This window comes from Salvelinus fontinalis, chromosome 2 (genome assembly GCF_029448725.1).
Source record: "Salvelinus fontinalis isolate EN_2023a chromosome 2, ASM2944872v1, whole genome shotgun sequence".
NCBI classification, from domain to species: Eukaryota; Metazoa; Chordata; class Actinopteri; order Salmoniformes; family Salmonidae; genus Salvelinus; species Salvelinus fontinalis.
The window spans coordinates 21,221,986-21,236,412 of record NC_074666.1 but is presented as its reverse complement, the minus strand read 5'-3'; the positions used below and the strand labels follow the sequence as shown (position 1 = coordinate 21,236,412).

The 14,427-nt window shown below is 46.4% G+C and overlaps 1 pseudogene; it reads left to right on the top strand.

Annotated features, from left to right (window-relative positions):
- Positions 1–1,954: 1,954 nt before the first annotated feature.
- Positions 1,955–13,537, top strand: LOC129833700 (leukemia inhibitory factor receptor-like; annotated as a pseudogene).
- The last annotated feature ends 890 nt before the right edge of the window (positions 13,538–14,427 follow it).

Below are 14,427 nucleotides of genomic sequence, written 5' to 3'. Positions count from 1 at the left end.
TTGGGGGTCATATTTAGGTAGCCATTTTTCACACCTGTGTTTGTGGGATATTGTTTTGTTTGTTCATGTGCACCACTACTTTTACGTTTCGTTATTGTTTTTTTGTTTAAAGTTTCACAGTAATAATGATGTGGAACTCTACACACGCTGCGCCTTGGTCCGCTCATTACGACAATCGTGACAGAATATCCCACCAAGCAAGGACCAAGCAGCGTGTGATGGAGGTAAAGGAGTTTTGGACCTGGGAAGAAATTATGGGAGGTTGTGAGACCCTTCCTTGGAAGGAGACACCAAGGAAGGTGGAAGGACAGCAACGACGCCGGGGACCGCGGCCACAGAAACCTCAAGATTTTTTTGGTGGGGGGGGGGGCACGAGGGGTAGTCGGCGGAGCAGCGGAGAGTGGAAGAGCGGGTCATCAGTCTGGTGCCATCTGTGCCAGCTCTACGTACTCACCATGAAGAGCCAGACACCGTCAGGGAGGCGATGGAGAAGTTGGGAGAGAGAGAGATAAGAGAAATGTTATGTAGGTGTGTTCTGCACGGCATCCGACCTGAAGAGCCTGTCAGCAGTCTGGTGAGTCCTGTGCCAGCTCTCCGCACCCTTCCTGAAGTGCGTGTCACCAGTCCGCTGCCACCTGTGCCGGCTCCACGCACCAGGCCTCCAGTGCGCCTCCCCAGTCCGGTACGTCCTGTGCCAGCTCCCCACACTCGCCCTGAAGTGCGTGTCACCAGTCCGGCGCCACCTGTGCCGGCTCCACGTACCAGGCCTCCAGTGCGCCTCTCCAGTCCGGTACGTCCTGTGCCAGCTCCCCACACTCGCCCTGAAGTGCGTGTCACCAGTCCGGTGCCACATGTGCCAGCTCCACGTACCAGGCCTCCAGTGCGCCTCCCCAGTCCGGTACGTCCTGTGCCAGCTCCCTGCACTCGCCCTGAAGTGTGTGTCACCAGTCCGGTGCCGGCTCCACGCACCAGGCCTCCAGTGCGCCTCCCCAGTCCGGTACGTCCTGTGCCAGCTCCCCACACTCTTCCTGAAGTGCGTGTCACCAGCCTGGTGCCACCTGTGCCGGCTCCACGCACCAGGCCTCCCCGCGCGTCTTCTCAGTCCCGCTCCAAGGCCGGAGCCTTCCTCTGCGCCGGTGTCCAGTCCAGGCACGGCGTCCAGCTCAGCTCCATGGCAGGAGCCTTCCTCTGCGCCGGTGTCCGGGCGCGGCGTCCAACCCAGCTCCTAGGCCGGAGCCTTCCTCTGCGCCGATGCCTAGCCCAGGCACGGCGTCCAACCCAGCTCCTAGGCCGGAGCCTTCCTCTGCGCCGATGCCCAGCCCAGGCACGGCGTCCAACCCAGCTCCAGGGCCGGAGCCCTCCAGGGCCGGTGCCCAGTCCAGGCACGGCGTTCAGCCCATCGCCATGGTCAGATCCAGGGTCTGGGGGGGATACGACCCGGAGTTCGCACCTTTTGGGGGTGGGGGTACTGTCACGCCCTGACCATAGAGCCCTTGGTTCTCTATGGTGTAGTAGGTCAGGGCGTGACTAGGGGGTGTTCTAGCTCAATATTTCTATGTTGGTGTTTTGTATGGTTCCCAATTAGAGGCAGCTGGTAATCGTTGCCTCTAATTGGGGATCATATTTAGGTAGCCATTTTTCCCACCTGTGTTTGTGGGATATTGTTTTGTGCATGTGCACCACTACTTTCACGTTTCGTTATTGGTTTTTTGTTTAAAGTTTCACCGTAATAATGATGTGGAACTCTACACACGCTGCGCCTTGGTCCCGTCCTTATTACGAATGTGACATACTGCCTATCTTGGTCAACCTAAATAAACCACGCTTTAATTTAGATTTAAATTCTGAAACAAAACTCATAGTATGGGCAAATCAAACAATTACAATGACCAGAGACTACTGAGGCTCACTCTATAAACCAACACCTCACCAAAATATATCTTATGGGATTAACATGTCGGATTTCCTGCTATGTGCTTCACTGTTCCTCTCAAGCGTCCAAGAACAGAACTGTCAGGATGGTGAGTACAAAACTTTTCGTTACAATACTTTTGACTAATACAGTACTGTATGTCATGTTGAATTGTATTATGAGACTACACCTATGTAGCTCCAGTGGTCCTGCTGTCTGGACCTCTGAATGTGAGGGTGGATTACAACCTACAAAACCAGAGGATCTCTGTAACATGGGAAGATGGCCCTTCTACCTACAGAGTACCGGACAAACAGATTTATGATGTGGCGGTTCTCTTAAAACACAATATGAAAGAAGTATACAATGTGAGTGTTTGTTAAATCAAGGAATAATATGCAATTTACAACAATGGAACTTCTTACTACAACTGGTTGCTTTTGCAAGATTATTATAAGTAAGTATAGTACCAGTGACTGGGTGTCCTCAGGAAGCTGTGGATGTAACACCAGACCAGGTTGGCAGTAAACATCACTGAAATTGGACTTCTGCTTTACCCCTAGAGTGCACCTCCCACTCAGTCAGGCTCTGCTCCCGATACCAGAGCTATGCCAGTCAATGGAGCACCCTACAGAACATCACTGGTTAGTGTTTGTATTTCACGTCACAGACACACACACACGATGTTGGTCCTTCACATCAGTAACCTTATTTTCTACAGGGATAGCCTCGTCATCACACCCACAGGTTTACCCAAAGAGCAGAGTGGTTAAAGTCGATAGCATCTTCACCTTCTGCTGTGTTCTTGGGCCGGGATAGAGACTTGAACATTTTGACAGCAAGCTGTCTTTGTCAGGGTGGGGCGGCAGGTAGCCTAGTGGTAGCCTAGTGGTTAGAGTGTTGGACTTGTAACCCGAAAGGTTGCAAGATTGAATCCCCGAGCTGACAAGGTGAAAATCTGTCGTTCTGCCCCTGAACAAGGCAGTTAACCCACTGTTCCTAGGCCATCATTGAAAATAAGAATTAGTTCTTAACTGACTTGCCTAGTCAGTTATTTTTTAAATAAAGGTCAAATAAAATAAAAGGGTAAAGCTTTTGTGCAGTTATCACTGGAGGTGACATTCTCCGTCCATGTACTTTTCAGAGCTTGTCCACACGATACAGTCTCAAACTGCTACCAAACAGTACGTGTGGATCCAGGGGGAGAGGAATTGGACATTGACTCCCAGAAACCCGCTCTGGAGCTCAGAGACACAGCTGACCTGAAGAAGAGAGGTAGAGTAGTGTGATCGCTACTCATCACACCACATAAAAATCTGTTCTTTACTCTGTCTATTTATTTACAAGGCCATTGAATGTTGTGTGGTTCTACATTCCAGTGAGTTTACTGGCTCCCATGGAAGTGGTAGCTTCAGATAAGAATGCCAGAAATGCCCGTGTTCAGTGGGGCTGGGATAGGCAGCATTACAATATGCTGTTAATGGTTTGTAAAGTACAGCTGAACCACAGAGGACACATATGCATTATGAGTTACAGTAGGACACCTACAGTAGAATGGTTCACCCATTCACAAAGTCTGAAAAATAGAGTTATTAACTAGGCATTACTAATGCCACACCCATTTACACTCTATTCACAGAGGAGATTTTCTGGCATAGATCTTACGTCAGTAGTTTTACGTGACCTAGCACCTGCCCAGACATACAAAGTGCAGGTGCTTTGTGGATTAAAACAGAACTTCTGGAAATGGAGCGACTGGAGTAGAGATAGTTCCTTCCTAACCACGGAGGACAGTGAGTATCAAATCCCCATGCAACTACATACACACACCTTTTCAAATAAGAGTAAAAAGGGAGACAGATTACACACACAGTGTGTGTAAAGATTTCAGTGTGCATTGTATTTGAATACATACAGTTCCCAATTTTTATGTCATTGTGTGTTTTTTTTTTTTGTCCTAGTTCCTGAAGCGTTAGATATATACTATACTATGGAAAGTATGTTTTGAAGATTGTGTGCACACGATTTGTGCTATTGGTCATACAGCACATTAGAGGACTGGGCTAATAATCAAGATTTTAATTAGACATAACATTAAACAGTTTGTGATATTCATTCTTCCTCTTTAGCCCCTTACAGTGAAACAGAGTCATGGGCAGATCAAGGACTATGAGGTGACCTGGGGTAGGCAGAAGACCATTGTCCATCCACCTCAGCATTACTTTCTCCTCGGTGATCAATTTACCAATGAGGGACATAGTCACAGTTACAGCCCAAAACTCTGCTGGCAGCTCGATCGTCACTATTCCCAGGCTCCCTCACAGAATGAAAAGCTCCATGAAAATTGTTGGCCGTGATGGTGGGTTTGACCTATCCTGGTCCGCTAGCCCCAATGCTAGCTGTGGCTACATGGTGGACTGGTGTCCCACATACATTGAATGCAGACTGGAGTGGAAGAAGGTACCACCTGGTATTACCAAGGCCAGAATCCAATCAGGTAAGAAGGCACATCTTTGATGAACCTTAGTAAGGGGGTGGCGTGTTGAAAATGCTCAAACAGCATGTCACAAGGTAAGTTTGGTTTGTGAAAAATGTGTAAACCTTCTTTCCCTCGTCCCGGTTTCTCAATCCCAGATAGCTTTAAAGAGAGGGTGAGATACACACTCCATCTATGCCTGTACTCCACGGGTCCCAGAGCTACTGGAGAACAGGGATGGCTTTGTGAAAGAGTTAGGTAAGGATCCACTCTTCTGACTTAATAATTCAATCCAGAATTCTTCATTCACTTTCCTTTTGCTATAGTATTTGACCCATCCCACTCCATCTTTGCTCATTATTTCCAAATGGACAGGTTCAGGGTTTGGCTGCAGAACAGCATGGTTCAGACACAATTCTGATCTCCTGGACTGGTATTCCCCCTGAGAATCAGACTGCGTTCATTTGTGGTTACATCATATAATACTCTGATACCTCCCATCCTTCCAGCATGAGAGCTTTCAATGTCACTACAGGTATGATGACACACATACCCAGAGAGAGGATGTATGGTATTCAATAACAAATTGAATACATTAAAATATATCTTGTTGTGCTTTCTTTTTTTTACTTTTTTTTTGTCTGCTCTGATGGCCAGATGAGGCTGAGGCTAAGAACCTGACAGGCCTACCTATCAGCCCCTACAGATTCATAGTGAAGGCCCTCACATCAGTAGGGGATGGCGGAGAGTCTTCACCAGTCTTTGTCCAAATGGTCCCGCAGAGTATGTCCTGACCTATTCAAGTGATGTGTATTTTGTATTGCTGCTGCTTTGTAAAAAGCTGGAACTTTCTGACTCCATTCCACAGCTGATCAGTTGATCACAGCGATCGTCATTTCCCTGAGTTCGGCTGCCTGTCTCCTCACGCTGGTCACCATCTTATGCTTCAGAAACTGGAAATGGTAGGAACGTGTTTACTGTCATGTTGTCAAATGCTGTTACAAAGACAGCTCCAACTCCATTGGTGGCTGTTTTTTAGGACCTGTCCATTTTACTGTTTTATCAACTATTTATATTATTGTGTCAACAATGTGAAAGAGAATCTGTATCCTACAATTCCAAAGCAAGTGTGGAAGGCGGAATGGTTGACACCACCGGTAGGTCCTCAGTCCCACTCCATCTTATTTTTGCATATACAGTGCATTCGGGGTTCCCGAGTGGCGCAGTGGTCTAAGGCACTGTATCTCAGTGCGAGAGGCGTCACTACTGGTTACGCCCCCTGGTTCGATTCCAGGCTGTATCACAACCGGACGTGATTGGGAGTCCCATAGGGCGGCGCACAATTGGCCCAGCTTTGTACGGGTTAGGGTTTGACTGGAGTAGGCCGTCATTGTAAATAAGAATTTGTTCTTAACTGACTTGCCTAGTTAAATAAAGGTTACATTCAAAAAGTATTCAGACCCCTTGATTTTTTTCCCACATTTTGTTCCGTTACAGCCTTATTCTAAAATGGATTCTTCACACAATAACCCATAATGACAAAGTAAAAACAGGTTTTTAGAAATGTTTGCTAATTTATAAAAAATTCTAACTGAAATATCACATTTACATAACTATTCAGACTCTTTACTCAGTACTTTGTTTAAGCACCTTTTACAGCCTCGAGTCTTCTTGTGTCACGACTGTGGCGTTCTGCAGTGACTTAAATTGGGACATGTTTAACACCCCGGCCGTCTTACAATCGAACCTAGATGCCCTCAATCTCACACAAATTATCAAGGAACCTACCAGGTACAACGCTAAATCCGTAACCATGGGCACCTTCTTAGATATCATCCTGACCAACTTGCCCTCTAAATACACGTCTGCTGTCTTCAACCAGGATCTCAGAGATAACTGCTTCATTGCCTGCATGCGTAATGGGTCCGCGGTCAAACGACCACCCATCATCACTGTCAAACGCTCCCTAAAACACTTCAGCGAGCAGGCCTTTCTTATCGACCTGGCCCGAGTATCCTGGAAGGATATTGACCTGATCCCATCAGTAGAGGATGCCTGGTTGCTCTTCAAAAGTGCTTTCCTCACCATCTTAAATAAGCATGCCCCAAATAAAAAAAATTGAACTAAGAACAGATATAGTCCTTGGTTCACCCCAGACTTTACTGCCCTTGACCAGCACAAAAACATCCTGTGGCGTACTGCATTAGCATCGAATAGCCCCTGCCATATACAACTTTTCAGGGAAGTCAGGAACCAATATACTCAGTCAGTTAGGAAAGCTAAGGCTAGCTTTTTCAAACAGAAATTTGCTTCCCGTAGCACTAATTCCAAAAAGTTTTGGGACACTGTAAAGTCTGGAGAATAAGAGCACCTTCTCCCAGATGCCCACTGAACTGACCATAGGAAATTCTGTCACCACCGATAAATCCACGATAATAGATAATTTCAATAAGCATTTTTTTTTTTTTACGGCTGGCCATGTTTTCCACCTGGCTACCCCTACCCCGGCCAACATCTCAGCACCCGCTGCAGCAACTTTCTCAAGCCCCCCTCCCTCCGCTTCTCCTTCACCCAAATCCAGACAGCTGATGTTCTGAAAGAGATGCAAATTCTGGATCCTTACAAATCAGCTGGGCTAGACAATCTGGACCCTCTCTTTCTAAAATTACCCGCCGAAACCCCTATTACAAGCCTATTCAACCTCTCTTTCGTATTGTCTGAGATCCCCAAAGATTGGAAAGCTGCCGCGGTCTTCAAAGGGGGTGACACCCTAGACCCAAACTGTTATAGACCTATATCCATCCTGCCCTTCTAAAATCTTCGAAAGCCAAGTGAACAAACAGATCACTGACCATTTCGAATCCAACCGTACCTTCTCCACTATGCAATCTGGTTTCCGAGATGGTCATGGGTGCACCTCAACCACGCTCAAGGTCCTAAACGATATCATAACCGCCATCGATAAATGACAGTACTGTGCAGCCGTCTTCATCGACCTGGCCAAGGCTTTCGACTCTGTCAATCACCGCATTCTTATCGGCAGACTCAATAGCCTTGGTTTCTCAAATGACTGCCTCGCCTGATTCACCAACTACTTCGCAGACAAAGTTCAGTGTGTCAAATCAGAGGGCCTGTTGTCCGGACCTCTGGCAGTCTCTATGGGGGTGCCACAGGGTTCAATTCTCGGGCCAACTCTTTTCTCTGTATATATCAAGGATGTCGTTCTTGCTGCTGGTGATTCTCTGATCCACCTCTACGCAGACGACACCATTCTGTATACATCTGTCCCTTATTTGAACACTGTGCTAACAAACCTCCAAATGAGCTTCAATGCCATACAACACTCCTCCCGTGGCCTCCAACTGCTTTTAAAAGTGCATGCTCTTCAACAGATTGCTGCCCGCACACTCCCGCCTGACTAGCATCACTACTCTGGATGGTTCTGACCTAGAATATGTGGACAACTACAAATACCTAGGTGTCTGGTTAGACTGTAAACTCTCCATGCAGACTCGCATTAAGCATCTCCAATCCAAATTTAAATCTAGAATCGGCTTCCTATCGCAACAAAGCCTCCTTCGCTCATGCTGCCAAACATACCCTTGTAAAACTGACCATCCTACCGATCCTTGACTTCGGCGATGTCATTTACAAAATAGCCCCCAACACTCTACTCAGACTACATCCAGTTTGCTATCACAGTACCATCCGTTTTGTCACCAAAGCCCCATATACTACCCACCACTGCGACCTGTATGCTCTCGTTGGTTGTCCCTCACTACATATCCGTCGCCAAACCCACTGGCTCCAGGTCATCTATAAGTCTTTGCTAGGTAAAGCCCCACCTTATCTCAGCACACTGGTCACCATAGCGACACCCACCCGTAGCACACGCTCCAGCAGGTATATTGCACTGGTCATCCCCAAAGCCAACACTTCCTTTGGCCGCCTTTCCTTCCAGTTTTCTGCTGCCAATGACTGGAACAAATTGAAAAAAATCACTGAAGCTGGAGTCTTGTATCTCCCTCTCTAACTTTAAGCATCAGCTGTCAGAGCAGCTTACCGATCACTGCACCTGTACACAGCCAATCTGTAAATTGCACACCCAACTACTTCATCCCCATATTATCCTCTTGCTCTTTTGCACCCCAGTATCTCTTCTTGCACATCATCATCTGCACATCTATCACTCCAGTATTAATGCTAAATTGCAATTATTTCGCCTCTATGGCCTATTTATTGTCTACCTCCCTACTCTTCTGCATTTGCACACACTGTACATAGATTTTTCTGATTTTCTTTTCTGTTGTGTTATTGACTGTACGTTTGTTTTATGTGTAACTGTGTTGTTTTTGTCGCACTGTTTTGCTTTATCTTGGCCAGGTCGCAGTTGTATATGAGAACTTGTTCTCAACTGGCCTAACTGGTTAAATAAAAATTGTTGCGTTTACATCTTGGTTCAGTATAGAACCCTGCACTAGAAAGCAGTTCTTGCTGCAGTTATATCCTGATTAGGGTTGCAAAATTCCAGTAACTTTCCCCCCTGGTTTTCCAAAAATCCTAGTTGGAGGATTCTTGGATTTTTTTTCCTTATTTCCTCTTAATTCCAGGAATCTTCCAACCAGGATTTCCTGGAAAACCAGGGGATTTGGGGAAAGTTAACGGAATTTTGCAACCCTGTCTTTCTTTACCTGTTTTCCAGGAGGACCATGGCTGCCAAATTCTCTATGTGGATCATTGTCATCACAGTGAGATTGATATAGTGCGTGACCCAGTGCAGTCTGGTGAAGCTGCACCAGAGAATGATGCTGGAAACTAGATAGAGGAGGGTGCCATATCCAGCATATACTCAGATGTCCCACCTCCTCATATATACTACAACCAGCGCCTGAGCAAAACCCCCCCAGTACACTCCACCACATCCTCTCCTCACACAACAGGGTCTCCATCCTCTCCAAGCTCTGGCACAGCAATCCAGAACCCCTCATACAACCTAGCAGTACAGACTGTTTTAGATATGATGAGCCGTATATTAACTGTCCCTCCTGTCCAAACCCTGTACCACACAATGCCACATCTTATGTGCCCTGTGAGATATACTTCAGGGGTTTCAGTGTCACATAGAAACCAGTTCTCCAGGCAGTCTCATTTCCATCAGCTCCACTCACTTCTTGCTATCAGATTCATGAACTTAGTACATACAGTCAATCCACATTTTTGTTCCAACGAGCACTAACACACCTAAGAGGACAACACGATTTTTATTGGGCCATGATTGCACTGCTCCCTGAAATAAAATGGGCTTATTAAACCAAAAGAATAAACAACTGTACTTCAATTTATTTAAATGCACTTCTCTCTGCTTACTTGATATATTGCCATTATGTGAAATATTTAGACGACAGAGAAAATGTTTTGATAGGTATTGTACAGCATGAGCAAATGACTAAGCACTAAACCTCCAGTAGAGATCTTTCGAGATTAAAGAATCTTCTCCTATCCACGACTGCAGTATGTTTTGTAGTTTTCATGGTAACATTTTACTTGTTCCATCAACAAATCCGAATGAGACTTCTCATAAAGGTCCATATGAAACAGTTCCAAAACGTTTTAATTTATTTAACTAGGCAAGTCAAATAAGAACAAATTCTTATTTACTATGATGGCTTACCCCGGCCATCATCGGACGACGCTGGGCCAGTCGTGCGCCGTCCTATGGGTCTTCCAATCACGGCCGGATGTGATGCAGCCTGGATTCAAACCAGGGACTGCAGTGACCCCTCTTGCACTGAGATGCAGTGCCTTAGACTGCTGCGCGACTTGAGAGCCCAAATGTTTTAGTTAAAGCAAATAACTAGGGCTTGGAGGATACCTTGGCCAGGTCACTTGTTCAGGAGAAACAGCTGCCCCACATAACCATGATTACTAAACCTCACTACATGTTCCAGAGTGTGATATCAGTATTTGCCAATGTTAGTCTATGGAGATTGTATGGTCTGTCAGGTTGGATGGGGAGTGTTACTGCACAGCTATTTTCAGGTCTCTCTAGAGATGTTCGATCAGGCTCTGGCTGGGCCACTCAAGGACATTCAGAGACTTGTCCCGAAGCCACTCCTGCATTGTATTGGCTGTGTGCTTTGTGTCGTTGTCCTGTTGGAAGGTGAACCTTTGCCCAAGTCTGAGGTCCTGAGCGCTCTGGAGCAGGTTTTCATCAAGGAACTCTCTGTACTTTGCTCCGTTCATCTTTGCCTCGATCCTGACCAGTCTCCCAGTCCCTGCCGCTGAAAAACATCCCCACAGCATGATGCTGCCACCACATGCTTCACCACAGGGATGGTGCCAGGTTTCCTCCAGATGTGATGCTTGGCATTCAGGGCAAAGAGTTCAGTCTTGGTTTCATCAGACCAAAGACATTCAGAGACTTGGTCTGAGAGTCCTTCAGGTGCCTTTTGGCAAACTCCAAGTGGGCTGTCATGTGCTTTTTACTGAGGGGTGGCTTCCGTCTGACCACTCTACCATAAAGGCCTGATTGGTGGAGTGCTGCAGAGATGGTTATCCTTCTGGAAGGTTCTCCCATCTCCACAGAGGAACTTTGGAGCTCTGTCAGAGTAACAATCGGGTTCTTGGTCACCTCCCTGACCAAGACCCTTCTCCCCAGATTGCTCAGTTTGGCCAGGCGGACAGCTCTAGGAAGAGTCTTGGTGGTTCCAAACTTCTTCCGTTTAAGAATGATGGAGGCCACTGTGTTCTTGGGGACCTTCAATGCTTCAGAAATGTTTTGGTACCCTTCCCCAGATCTATGCCTCGGCACAATCCTGTCACTGAGTTCTACGGACATTTCCTTTGACCTCATGGCTTGGTTTTTGCTCTGACATGCACTGTCAACTGTGGGACCTTATACAGACAGGTGTGTGCCTTTCCAAATCATGTCCAATCAATTGAAATGACCACAGTTGGACTCCAATCAAGTTGTAGAAACATCTCAAGGATGATCAATAGAATAGAGTTCAATTTCAATTCTCATAGCAAAGGGTCTGAATACTTATGTAAATAAGGTATTTCTGTTATTTAAAAAAAAAAAAAATTTGCTAAAATGTATAAACCTGTTTTTGCTTTGTCATTATGGGGTATGGTGTGTAGATTTAGGAGGAAAAACATGTATTTAATCAATTTTAGAATAAGGTTGTAACGTAACAAAATCAGAAAAAGGGAAGGGTTCTGAATACTTTCAGAATGCATTGTATTTATTAGTCGTATTGCTTGGGAATAGAAGCTGTTCAAGAGCCTGTTGGTGTCAGACTTGATGCACTGGCACCTCCTGCCGTGCGGCAGCAGAGAAAATAGTCTATAGCTTGGGTGGTTGGGGTCTTTGATTTTCCGGGCCTTCTTTTCACCGCCTGATATAGAGGTCCTTGATGGCAGGGAGCTTGGCCCCAGTAATGTACTGGGGCTGTCCGCACAACCCTCTGTAGCGCCATGCGATCGAGGGCGGTGCTATTGCCATACCAAGCAGTGATGCAACCAGTAAATATGCTCTCTGGTACAGCTGGAGAACCTTTCCAGGATTTGAGGGCCCATGCCTAACTTTTCTAACCTCCTGAGGGGGAAGAAGCACTGTTGTGCCTTCTTCACGACTGAGTGTTTTTGGACCATTTTAAGTCTTTAGTGATTTGGACACCGAGGAACTTGAAGCTGTCTATCTGGTCCACTGCCGCCCCGTCGATGTGGATGGGGGCGTGCTCACCCCCTTGTTTCCTGTAGTCCACAATCATCTCCTTGGTCTTGCTGACATTGAGGGAGCGGTTGTTGCTCTGGCACCACACTACCAGGTCACTGACCTTCTCCCTGTAGGCTGACTCATCGTCACCGGTGATCAGGCCTACCCCCGTTGTGTCGTCAGCGAACTTGATTATGGTGTTGGAATCGTGTGTGGCCACACAGTCATGGGTGAACAGGGAGTACAGGGCGGCACTAAGCACACACCCTTGCGGGGCCCCTGTGTTAAGAATAAGCATGGTGGAGGTGTTGTTGCCTACCCTCACCACCTGGGTCAGCCTATCAGGAAGTCCAGGATCCAGTTGCAGAGGAAGGGGTTCAGTCCCAGGGTCCTAAGCTTGGTGACGAGCTTAGAGGAGGCAATGGTGTTGAACGCTGAGCTGTAGTCAATCAACAACATTCTCACATAGATATTCCTCTTATCTAGGTGGGTGAGGTCAGTGTGGAGAGAAATTGAGATTGCGTCATCTATGGATCTGTTGGGGCGGTATGCAAATTGGAGTGGGTCTAGGGTGGCTGGGATGGAGGAGTTAATGTGTGCCATAACCAGCCTCTCAAAGCACTTCATGATTACAGAAGTGAGCTCTACAGGGCGGTAGTCATTGTGGCATGAAGTCTTAGAGGTCTTGGGGACAGGGAAGGTTGTCATCTTAAAACGTGGGGATTACAGACTGGGGCAAGGAGAGGTTGAAAATGATCGTGAATATGCCTGCCAGCTGTTCTGCGCATGCTCTGAGAATGTGCCCTGGAATGTGGTATCATGGTGTGTGTGTTTGTGCTTTTACCTTAGTGGATCTGAACATGCAGAAACAAGCCCAGCTGGCCAGGGAGAGAGTAGAGCTGAACAAACTGCTGGATGAGGAAGAGAAAAATATTCTGACAGTTGTCCTCACAGCAATACACATACAATTTTTTTCTCTATATATCTAACCCTCGTTTATACACAGCAAAAGTCTTCCCAATCAATACATACCTCTGCTTTCCTTTCCCGGTCTGAGACGGGGCTGTCAGGAGTTCCAAGCAGACCTGCTGGCCCAGCAGCAGTTGAGGGAAGGGTTCAGACAGAGCAGGAGCACCAGCAGGGCCTGGTCTACCAGGAGCACCAGCAGGGCCTGGTCTACCAGGAGCACCAGCAGGGCCTGGTCTACCAGGAGCACCAGCAGGGCCTGGTCTACCAGGAGCACCAGCAGGGCCTGGTCTACCAGGAGCACCAGCAGGGCCTGGTCTACCAGGAGCACCAGCAGGGCCTGGTCTACCAGGAGCACCAGCAGGGCCTGGTCTACCAGGAGCACCAGCAGGGCCTGGTCTACCAGGAGCAGTACAACAGGAAGATGCAGGAGATCTTCCCCATGCTAACTTGGAGCAACCTGTGAAGTAAAGCAAATGCATTTATGGCCTGGCTCAGCAGCGAACACATACTCAGATACACATCACATGCACACACACCATTCATTACTCAGCTAAAGTACACAAACACTTATCTCTAACTATCACACACCCACATGCACACACACCTAACCCTGTTTAACGTTGTCTAACCTCATAAAAACACATCTCTGGCAAACGCGTTACGCTGTAATCTTAAGATAAATTAGCTGTCCATGTTTCTCTGAAAATGGTATAGTGATGTAAAATGCAAATAAAATACGTTTGCTCATGATGCTTACTCGTGAGTTCAGGAAATAAACGTTCTACTTTGCTCATTGGCAGATTGCTATTGCATTCATTGATGGAGGATTTGCCCAGGAATTAAGCTGTTTATATTTTGTGCACTAACTAGAGCTGTAAATAAAAAATGTCAATGTTAAATTTTAGAAACTCCTATTTGAGCACATTGTTGGAATATTAAATTGACCTATTTAAGGATAAATCAATTTGCAATTGCATAATCATAAAAATTTGATTTTTGTCACATGCGCCGAATACAACAGGTAGACCTTACTTACGCTTACTTACAAGCCCTTAACCAACAATGCAGTTTTAAGAGAATAGAGTTAATAAAATATTTACTAAATAAACTAAAGTAAAGAAAAGTAACACAATAAAATAACAATAAAGAGGCTTTATACAGGGGATACCTGCACCGAGTTGATGTGCGAGGTTATATTACTGTGGAGTTGGAGGCCTGCCTGCATGTACATGAATAAAGGAGTGTCTGTCTGGATTTAATTGTACTGTAATGTAATCTCACGTGATGATGGCAAGCAAAACATTGTTGTGTAATACAGGGATAAAGTGTGTGAAATACATTGTGTCATGAGCT